Genomic DNA, 10,896 nt, shown 5'->3' on the forward strand with positions numbered 1-10,896 from the left:
CAACCTCTCTTCCCAGGCGCACCTTTTCCTCAGCTGCAAACAGACACCCACTCAACAGCAGGACCCACAGCCCTGGGCCCCACAAGGAAATCCCCAGCTCAGATAAGACTCACGTGCCTCTTTTCTTCCCCCCTCTTTTTTTTTTCTTTCTCTGTTGATTTTCAAACGGATCCAACAACCACACAAATAAACACGAATTATGAAGAACTACCCATTAGACACTAACAACTGACCTATTGCCATGCACTGTTCTGGGGGACACAGCTAGGAAGAAAACAGGCAAGTCCTTGCACTTGCATCTGGAGGGAGGGGGGGTGGTAAATAGTGAGATAACACATCGGTCAGGGTTCTCCAGACAAATGGAACCAGTAGGAAATACGTATGTGTGCATGTATACGTATGGGTATAGAGAGATTTATTTCAAGGAATTGGTTCATGTGATTGTGGGGACTGGCAAGTGAAATCTGTAGGGTAGGCTAGCAGGCTGGAAACTCAGGCTGGTGCTGAGGCTGCAGTCTTGAGGCAGAATTTCTTCTTCCCCTGGGAAATTTCAGTTTTGCAGTTAAGACCTTTCAACTGATTAGGTGAGGCCCACCCAAGCTAGAACGAGCATCTCCTTCCTTAAAGTTAACGGATTGTACATGTTCCCACATGCATAAAATGCCTTCACAACAGCAGTAGGTTAGTGTTTGATTGAATAACCAGGTACAACAGCCAAGCCAAGCTGACATGGAAATTAACCATGACAGCTACATATATACCCGTGTGGGGCAGTGATAAGTGCAACGGGGAAGGAGAAAGCAGGGTGATGGGGCCAGGGAGCCCCAGGCAGGGGGATGGCAGGAGACCCACTATGTGAAATACACTATGTTGCTCAATATGAACCTGAATGAAAAATAAACACACCTAGGCAATGCACTCAGAAAGCAAAAACTCCTCACCTGGTTATATATCACCTTAGTCGAGATTGTGCTGCATGGTCACCCAGACAGGTGATGCCCCTGGTAGAGCTCTCATTAGATTGCTTGACATCCAAAGCAAGCCTTACAGTCTCCTGGGCCTGTTCATTCTGCAGACATGAATGCCCATGCAACAGCCTCCTGGCGTCTACGCTTGCTCCCTTCACTATCCTGCCTGGGTTCCTCAGGGTCCCGGGGCACTCCGGACAACAGGCCCTTCCAGCCCCCCAACCCCCACTCCGGCCTCCTGCCTCTTCTCCCCTTATCTCATCACTTGCATGCCCCTCTTTCTGCAGCTCGATTCCCAATACCCTTGGCCTGATTCTGCCTCAGGGTCTTTGCCCTTTCTGCTTCCATGGGCTGAAGGGTCCCCTCTTGGCCATTTCCTCAGCTTTCCCACCGGCATCCTGCTCAGAAAGGCCAACCGCTGGCTAAAATAGCACCTCCTTGTCACTCTCTGTACCTTAGCCTGTCTGCTTTGTCTTCACAGCACTTACCTTAAATATATATTTATTTGTTAATCATCTGTCTCCTCTCACTTGAATGCAGGGGCAGGAACTCTGGGTTTCGTGTATACCTGTGGTAAAATACCATAAAATCTACCATTTAAGGTGTACAATTCCGTGACATTTCATACTTTTACAAGATTGTACAACCATCACCACCACCGAGTTTCAGAACATTCTCATCACCTCAAAAGGAAACTCCGGACCCATTAACCAGTCACTGTCCGTTCCTCCCACTCACAGCCCCTGGCAATCACTAATGTGCTTTCTGTCTCCGTGGACTGTGGACATTTCATATAAACGGGACCATACCACATGTGGCTTTTTGTGTCTGACTTCTTTCACTTACCATAATGTTTTCGAGGCCCATGCGTGTTGTAGATCAAAGCACTATTCTGTTTCTTTCATGGCTGGATACTACTCCACGTATGGATATGCCGCGTTTTCTTTAGCCATTGGTCAGCTGATGGACATTTGGGTCGTTTGTAACTTCCACTATTTTAAGTGATGTTGCAATGAGTATTTGCATGCAAGTGTTTGTTTGAAGGGCACTCTGTTTTGATCACTCTGTGTCCCTGACCTGCGAACAGACCTGCACAGAGAAAGGCTCAATAATTAAAAGCTATGGACAGTTGTATCTTCAGATAAATAAAAGGCAAGGTTTGGGCATCTGATGTCCTCAAGCTTTAGGTCCCCCTCATCTGCCCTCTCTGCCACAGCCCAGGACTGACACCCCTGCATCTTCCTCTTCCCAAACCCACACTCGGGGTCTGCAGCCAAACCCCACCCAGCAGTGGGGCGGAGGTCCAGCTGGGCTCTTCCCCCGCTGCCCAACTCCCCGGAAGTAAGCATACCCTGGCCGTGGAGAGAAAGAGACCCTTCTGAATTCTCATGCAGCTCCAGGATGCCCCCAAAACAGAGCATCGCAATTAGAAGAATGTCTCTAAGAAAGATAATATCCCTGGCATTGGCTTCCTCAGGTTGCCATAACTAAGTGCCACAGCCTGGGTGGCTTAAAGCAACAGAAATTTGTTCTCTCACAGTTCCGGAGGCCGGACGTCTGAAATCAGGGTGCTGGCAGGGTCATACTCCCTCTAGGGGAGAATCTTCCCTTGCCTCTTCCTAGCTGTGAGGGGTTTCCAGCAATCCTCGGCGTCCCTCTCTTACAAGGACACCAATCATATTGCACCAAGAGTGCTCCCTACTCTAGTATGACCTTATCTGAACTAAATTACATCTGCAGTGACTTTATTTCCAAATAAGGTCACATTCTGAGGTACTGGAAAATTAGGCCTTCAATATATCTTTTGGGTGCCACAATTCAACTCATAACCTTAGAGACAGTAATGGGATACACATCCTTGATCTCACTAAAGAGTAAATGACTGATGAGGTAGGAGGTGGGCAGGGAACCGCCCTGCAAAAGAAGAGGGGAGAGGACCATGCATATGCCATGCACAGACAGGTGGTTCCACTAATGAGAAGTGGGGGTAAGAGGACCAAGGCTGGAGCCACAAAGACTGGTTTCTTTGTCTTTCCCCTAATTTAGCTGAGGGACTACAGCTTAGCAGGTGCAGCTGCCAAACAGATAAAGGGGGTATCTCGGGTCTCCCAGAGAGATCCTTTTAACACTCAGACCAGTTCACTCCTCCTCTCAAAACCCTCCCAGGGCTCCCTTGGCAAGTGGCCTAAAGTCCAAGAGGCCCCACGCCTTCCACCCTCTGCCTCCACACACATTCACCTCCTATCACTGCCCCACCACTCAGCCCACGCCAGCCTCACTGGGCTCCTTGCTGTCCTGGAAAGTGTCCTGCCCCAAGCCTGTGTCCTGCTATTCTCCCTGCCTGGAATGTTCTCCTTCCTTCAGAGATCTCTGTGGCCCAAACCGTATCTTCTCAGGCCTTCCCTGACCACCTTATCCCTTCCCCAGCACTTCCCTCGCCCTCACCTTGCTAATTGTATCCCCAGCACTTACCAACCTCTGATATACAGGTACTTGCCTCTTGTCTGCCGGTCTTCCTCCACTGGACTGTGAACACCACGAGGGCAGGAACCTTGTGTTGTGTTTTCACTGCTGCATCCCAGGCCCCCAGAGCCGCCTCATGTACTAGGTGTTCAGTACATTTGCATCAGATGAAGGAAGCTGCTTCTGCCCCGCCATGTGCTTCGAGAACCTTGCAGCTACTTAGAGGCCCACCTGGATCCTCCAGGCTAATCTCCCCATCTCAAGATTCTTAACTAAATGCCATCTGTAAAGTCTCCTTTGCCATGTGCAGTAACCTTCACAGGTTCCGGGGGTTAGGACGTGGGCGTTTGGGGGGACCATTATTCAGCCTACTGCAGGCAGGAAGGGCAGACCTGCTCCTCAGCCCTTTTGCATTGACATCTGTCCGCTGCTGGGTCTGTAATAGAGGCCTCCTACCCACCCTCCTGAGCCTCTCCCCAACCCTAGCTTCAGGGACTCCTGACCAAGTGGTACCCCTTCACCCCAGGCTTTCCACAGCCCCAGGTAGCTGCAGGCCCCAGCTTACACCTGCTTCTTCCTGCTAAGGCTGAACCAAGCTGGGCAGGCTTAGAACCATTGTCACAGCAGCCAGGACAGTGCCACGTCCTTCAGCTTGTTTCAGGGGGAATGTGGAGGCAAGAGAGGGATGCAGGGGTATAGATGGGTGTCCCTAGGCCTCTTCTGTACTTTTCCTTCTCATCTTTCACCCCCTGCTTCTTCTCTCACGCTGGACACACTCTGATTTTCTTCTCTTATTTTCTATCCTCCTCCACCTCAGCTAGCAACACCCAGTGGCAGTGAGCACTTTCCACACTCAGTGAACAAAGGAGAGGAAGTTCGCTGAGCCTTTGCTACTTCTCTCCCTCGTGCACATACACACACGTGCACACACACAGAGGAATCATATGCTGAGTCACATTCTGAACAATGTTTGCCAGCAAAAGAGGCCGAGGTCATGGACCCCACCCCAGCCCAGCCCTGTGTGATGATAAGAGCTATAGAGCCAGAAGGGCCAGCCCCCAATGCCATCATCATCCCTGACTGGCCGTGAGACCTGACCTGCAGACACTCAATGTTCTCATCTATAAAATGAGGGTAATATCCCAAATGGAATGGCTTCCCCAATTTGTGGTCCCCAGAATCTTGGCATAACTTTACAAAATATTCTTGATGTAGAAGAATCTTTGTAACACCTGCACAAGGAAGAAACAGAGATCATGGATGCAAGAATCTCTTTTAACTTTTAACACCTGTGACAATTTTGTGGCTATCCAAGAGTCATAATTGGTTTAGACGGGGGGGGGACGCCATTAGCAAAGACTAATGAACTTCAGAGGAATTCTAGTTTGGCTAACTAGTTGAATCATTTATTCATCAAGAATTGGGATAGCTGGTAATAACCAAGTTCTGCTATGCAAGGGAAGAGACATTTATATGTAAAACATGATATTAATGTAAATGTAAAAACAGGATCCCTTTCCTTGGGCTGTCTAGTAAGGGAGGTACACCTGTAAACAGGTCATTATAATGCAGTGTGATATGTGCTAACAGAACTCTGTGTACCAGGGGCTGGGGCAGAACAGTGGGGGAGTAGCCAGCTCTTCCTAGGGCTGTTGGGAAGGTTGCTCACATCCCAAGCCAAGCTTGGAAGGTGAGGAGGCAATGGCAGGAGAACAAAAGGGTGAAGCGAAATGAAAGCAGCAGGGGCAATGCAGGCATACCTCAAGAAGCAAGACAAATATCAAACCACCTAACCTTACACCGAAAGAAGCTAGAAAAAGAACAACAAACAAAACCCAAAACCAGGAGAAAGAAGTAAATAATAAAGACTAGAACAGAAATAAATGATACAGAAACTAAAAAAACCAATAGAACAGATCAGTGAAATCAGGATCTGTTTCTTTGAAAACATCAACAAAATCGATGAGAGAGAGAGAAAGAGAGAGGACCCAAATAAACAAAATTACTAATAAAAAAAGGAGAGATAACAACCAATACCATAGAAATAAAACAATTGTAACAGAATTGTAACCTGCATGCCAACAAATTGAACAACTTACAAGAAATGTATAAGTTCCCAGAAACATATAACCTACCAAAACTAAAGCAGGAAGAAAAAGAAAATTTGAACAGACTAATCACCAGCAATGAAATTGAATCAGTAATCAAAAAAACTCCCAACAAACAAAAGCCCAGGACCTGCTGGCCTCACAGGCAAATTCTATCAAACATTTAAAGAAGAGTTAATAACCATTCTTCTCAAACTATTCAAAAAAATACAAGAGGAAGGAAGACTTCCAAATTCATTCTGTGAGGTGAGTATCAGCCTGATACCAAAAACAGATAAAGACACATCACAAAAAAAAAGAACTACAGGCCAATATCTCTCATGAATATAGATGCAAAAATCCTCAACAAAATATTAGCAAACTGAATCCAACAATATATTTTTAAAAACCATACACCACAATCAAGTGGGATTATTCCCAGGATGCAAGGGTGGTTTAGTATTCACAAAACAATCAACATGATAATGTCACATCAATAAGAGAAATGATAAAAACCGTATGATCATTTCAATAAATGCAGAAAAAGCACTTAACAAAGTACACCATCCATTCATGATAAAAACTCTCTGCAAAGTAGGTCTAGAGGGAACATACCTCAATGTAATAAAGGCCTTTTATGAAAAACCCACAGCCAACATCATACTCAATGGTGAAAAACTGAGAGCTTTTCCCCTAAGGTCAGGAAAAAGAAAGGATGTCCATTTTCACCACTTTTATTCAACATAGTACCGGAAGTCCTAGCCACAGCAATCAGACAACATTAAAAAAAAAAAAAAAAGCATCCAAACTGGTAAGGAAAAAGTCAGATTCTCATTATTTGCAGATGACATGTTATATATAAGAAACCCTAAAGGCTCCACCAAAAAACTACTAGAACTGATAAATGAATTCAGCAAAGTCTCAGGATACAAATCAGTGTACAGAAATCTGCTGCAGGTCTATACATGAGTAATGAAGCAGCAGAAAGTGAAATTAAGAAAACAGTTCCATTTACAATTGTACCAAAAACAACAAAATACCTAGGAATAAACTTAACCAAAGAGGTGTCTGAAAACCACAAAACACTGATGAAAGAAACTCAGTACGACTCAGAGAAATAGAAAGACATTCCATGTTCACAGATGCGAAGAACTAATATTGTTAAAATGTCCATACTGCCCAAAGCAATCTACAGATTTAATGTAATCCCTATCAAAATACCAATAGCATTTTTCACAGAAGTAGAACAAATGATCCTAACATTTGTATAGAGCCACAAAAGACCTCAAAATAGCCAAAGCAATCTTGAAAACAAAACTGAAGGTATCACAATTCCAGATTTCAAGTTATATTACAAAGCAATAGTAATTAAAACAGTATGGTACGGGCATAAAAAAAGACAAATAGATCAAATGAATAGAACAGAAAACCCAGAAATAAACCCCACAATTATATAGTCAACTAATCTTTGGCAAATGAGGAAAAATGGGAAAAAGACAGTCTCTTCAACAAATGGTGATGGGAAAACTGGACAGCTACATACAAAAGAATGAAACTGGACCACTTTCTTACACCGTACACCAAAATAAACTCAAAATGGATCAAAGACCTAAATGTGATACCAAAACCATAAAAATCCTTGAAGAGTACATAGGCAGTAATTTCCCTGACATCAGCCAAAGCAACATTTTTCTAGATATGTCTCCTGAGTCAAGGGAAATAAAAACAAAAATAAAGTATTGGGACTTCATCAAGACAAACAGCTTCTGTGCAGCAAAGGAAACAATCAACAAAACTAAAAGGCAACCCCCTGCTTGGGAGAGGATACTGGCATATTCAATAAAAGGTTAGTATCCAAACCATACAAAGAACTGATACAACTCAACACCAAAAAAAGAACAAAACAAACAAATAATCCAATTGAAAAATGGGCAGAAGATATAAACAGACATTTCTCAAAAGAAGACATACAGAGAGCCAACAGACACATGAAAAGATGTTCAACATCGTCGTAGACTCTGGGTCTGGAGTACTCTCTTGTCCAGCAAGAGAGGGGAGGCAGGATTAAAATGCGAGAGAGGCTAATGTCCTGGAGGAGACAAGAGCCCCGAGTAAGCGTCCTTGCTCAGTTTTTATTAGGATCGGAAGGCTTACAAATGTGATGGACATGCAGAAAGAGACAATGAAACCGTGAACATTAACTCATGTGGGTGGGAGAAAGGGGATTTTGAAGATATGGGGTGTTAGGGGTTTGGGTCAGTACAAAACAAAATCCAGGCACCAAGGATATGGTTGTTTATGGAAGGCAGGAGGCACCTCATCTGTTTATCTTAGCTTGCCTAGGGGATAGATAGACTTGATAGTGCCTGCTACCTCAGGGTCAACAAGGCACCTTTCTTTTTTTTTTTTTAAATTTTTTTTTCAACGTTTATTTATTTTTTGGGACAGAGAGAGACAGAACATGAATGGGGGAGGGGCAGAGAGAGAGGGAGACACAGAACCGGAAACAGGCTCCAGGCTCTGAGCCATCAGCCCAGAGCCTGATGCGGGGCTCGAACTCACGGACAGTGAGATAGTGACCTGGCTGAAGTCGGACGCTTAACCGACTGCGCCACCCAGGCACCCCAACAAGGCACCTTTCTTTTGCTAATTAGCTCTGCTCTGGGCAACTTCTCCCTCCTGTGGTCTATAGCCCATTTACTTGTTTACCTATTTTTTGTCCTTTCCTCCTGTGAAAGCAGCTTTCTGCTATTATACTAAGGGAGGTGAGGGGTGCTTCTGCCCTGACGACCTAGATCTTGATAAACGATTCTTATGCTTTCATCCTGAGACTTCCTATTCATTCCTATGTGCCTTGTTAACTCAGGGAATTCCTAAGCTTATTCCCCACACATCACTGTCATCAGGAAAATGCAAATCAAAACTCTAATGAGATGTCACCTCACACCTGACAGAATGGCTAAAATCAAAAACACAAGAAACAAGTGTTGGTGAGGATGTGGAAAAAAGGGAACACTCTTGCACTGTTGGTGGGAATGAAAGTTGGTGCAGCCACTGTGGAACACAATATGGAGTTTCTTCAAAAAATTAAAAATAGAGCTACCCTATGATCCAGGAATCACACTACTGGGTGTTTACCCAAAAAACACAAACACACTAACTCAAAGGGATACCTGCACCCCTATGTTTACAGCAGCGTTGTTTCCAATAGCCAAACTATGGAAGTAGCCCAAGTGTCCACCAACTAAAGAATGGATAAAGATATGGTATATAGTCAATGGAATATTATTCGGCTATCAAAATAAATGAAATCTTGCCATTTGCAACAACATGGATGGAGCTAAAGAGTATAATGCTGAGTGAAGTCAGTCAGAGAAAGACAAATACCATATGATTTCACTCATATGTGGAATTTAAAAAATGAAATAAACAAGCAAAGGGGAAAAAAGCAAACCAGGAAACAGACTCTTAATAGAGAACACTCTGTTGGTTACCAGAGGGGAGATGGGGGCGGGGACTGGGGATGGGGATTAAAGAGTACACTTAACATGCTGAAAAACATAAAATGAAATGAAATTAGTGCTCGCTTTGGCAGCCCATATACTAAAATTGGAACAATACAGAGAAGATTAGCCTGGCCCCGTACAATTCGTGCAAATTCGTGAAGCTTCCATATATTTGCGTCGTTCCCCCAGCAAACTGCTACCCTTTGCAGATTAACTCAGAGGAAACAATAGGAGTCAAAACACAACATGCCACACTGAATGATGAAATTGTGATATTTCGCTAGAAAGAAATTTTTTTAATGAAATTAAAAAAATAAAAAGAGTCTCAGGTGATGGATGGGCACACGGCATCAGAGGTCGGGGGAACCCACAGCATCCAGACCAAGCCTTGACCAGAATCAGCCCCAGCTTTCACAACAGTGTTGCACGCTGGAACAGCCCCAGACCCCTCTCCATTCTCCACTCCTCGGACCCCCACCACAACCCACAGGGGCCACAGAAGGGGACGTTGGGGCTCTTTTACCTTGTTTTACCACACGCTGGTAAGGTCAGCATCGTCCTTTGAAGAACTTCCGCAGTGGGTGCAGGCTTGTACGTCCCTTGTACTGCACCTGAAAGTACAACGCTGCAGGTGTCTGACGTCCTAATGTAATTCTGCCTTTACAAGCCAAGTAGAGACCGGAAAGCGAGGCTGAGGCGAGAAGAAAGTATCCTTTCTAAGTTCATAGCTATCCGATTATTAGCATAATTGCTCAGCACCTGGTCCTCAGGTTAATTGTGGGGGTGGGGCCTAAAATAATGTAAGGAAAGCACATAATGAGACTAAAGACCAGTTCTGTCCGCACTTGTTGCCTGTGGGGTGACCTTGTATGGTCCCCTGAGGTCACTGAGCCTCAGTCCTGGGTTAACCCGCTGACCCGACCACCTCATGATACCCAGATGCAGTAACGCGCATGAAAGGATAGGACACCATAGAGATGTTTTATGTAAAAGAACAAGACAGAATAAAGAAAACAAAACAAAATTGTTTGTCAGGTGGTATATTAGCGTCCTAGGCCAGCATAACAAAGTACCGCAAACTGAACGACTTAAAACAACGGACATTTATTGTCTCTGGTTCTAGAGTCTGGAAGGCTAAAATCAAGGTGTTGGCAGAGTCCTGCTCCCCCTGAAGGTGCTAGGGAAGGAACTGCCCCATGCCTTTCTCATCTTCTGGTGGCCTCAGGTATTCTTTGGCTTGTAACTACATCACCCCAAGGTTCCATGTTCACATGGCTCTTCCCTATGTCTTCACATTATTTTCCCTCCAGGTGTGTCCGTCCATTTCTAAAATGCACCTGGGGAGGCGTCTGGGTGACTCAGTTAAGCATTCCACCTTGATCTCAGCTCAGGTCTTGATCTCAGGGTTGTGAGTTCGAGCCCACGCCTAGCGTGGAGACGACTTTTAAAAAAGGTGGTGGGGGGGTGCAGATAAAATGCACCTGGGATTTTGGTTTTATTCGAGTATGGTGAGCCAACAGATCAGGGGATGATTGCCATTGAAAACACCGTTTGTGGGGCACCTGGGTGGCTCAGTCGGTTGAGCGCCCAACTCTTGATTCTGGCTCAGGGTATGATCTCACATTTCGTGAGTTCAAGCCCCACATGGGGCTCTGCACTGACAACGAAGAGCCTGCTTGGGATTCAGTCTCTCCCTGTCTCTGCTCCTCCCCCGCTTGTTCTCTCTCTCTCAAAATAGATAAAGAAGCTTTAAAAAAAGAGTACTCATTATGGTTTTCGTGGGAAGGGAGGAGGAAGGCAAGGTGAGCAAGCTGAGGAGGCTTAGGATTGGACAGTTAGAATAATTTCGGCAAGCTCTGGGCCGTGGGGATG

At 45.0% G+C, this 10,896-nt stretch overlaps 1 long non-coding RNA gene and 1 pseudogene across 1 annotated transcript; one reads left to right on the plus strand and one right to left on the minus strand.

Annotated features, from left to right (window-relative positions):
- Window positions 1-398: 398 nt before the first annotated feature.
- LOC122476099 lies at window positions 399-3,892 on the minus strand. Its single transcript, XR_006295390.1, has 2 exons — window positions 1,815-3,892; window positions 399-1,536 (listed from the first exon to the last, which is right to left on the minus strand). It is a non-coding gene; the product is annotated as an uncharacterized LOC122476099 (long non-coding RNA).
- Window positions 3,893-9,097: 5,205 nt separating this feature from the next.
- Window positions 9,098-9,198, plus strand: LOC122476688 (annotated as a pseudogene).
- Window positions 9,199-10,896: the final 1,698 nt, after the last annotated feature.

Source organism: Prionailurus bengalensis, chromosome E4 (genome assembly GCF_016509475.1).
Source record: "Prionailurus bengalensis isolate Pbe53 chromosome E4, Fcat_Pben_1.1_paternal_pri, whole genome shotgun sequence".
NCBI lineage: Eukaryota > Metazoa > Chordata > Mammalia > Carnivora > Felidae > Prionailurus > Prionailurus bengalensis.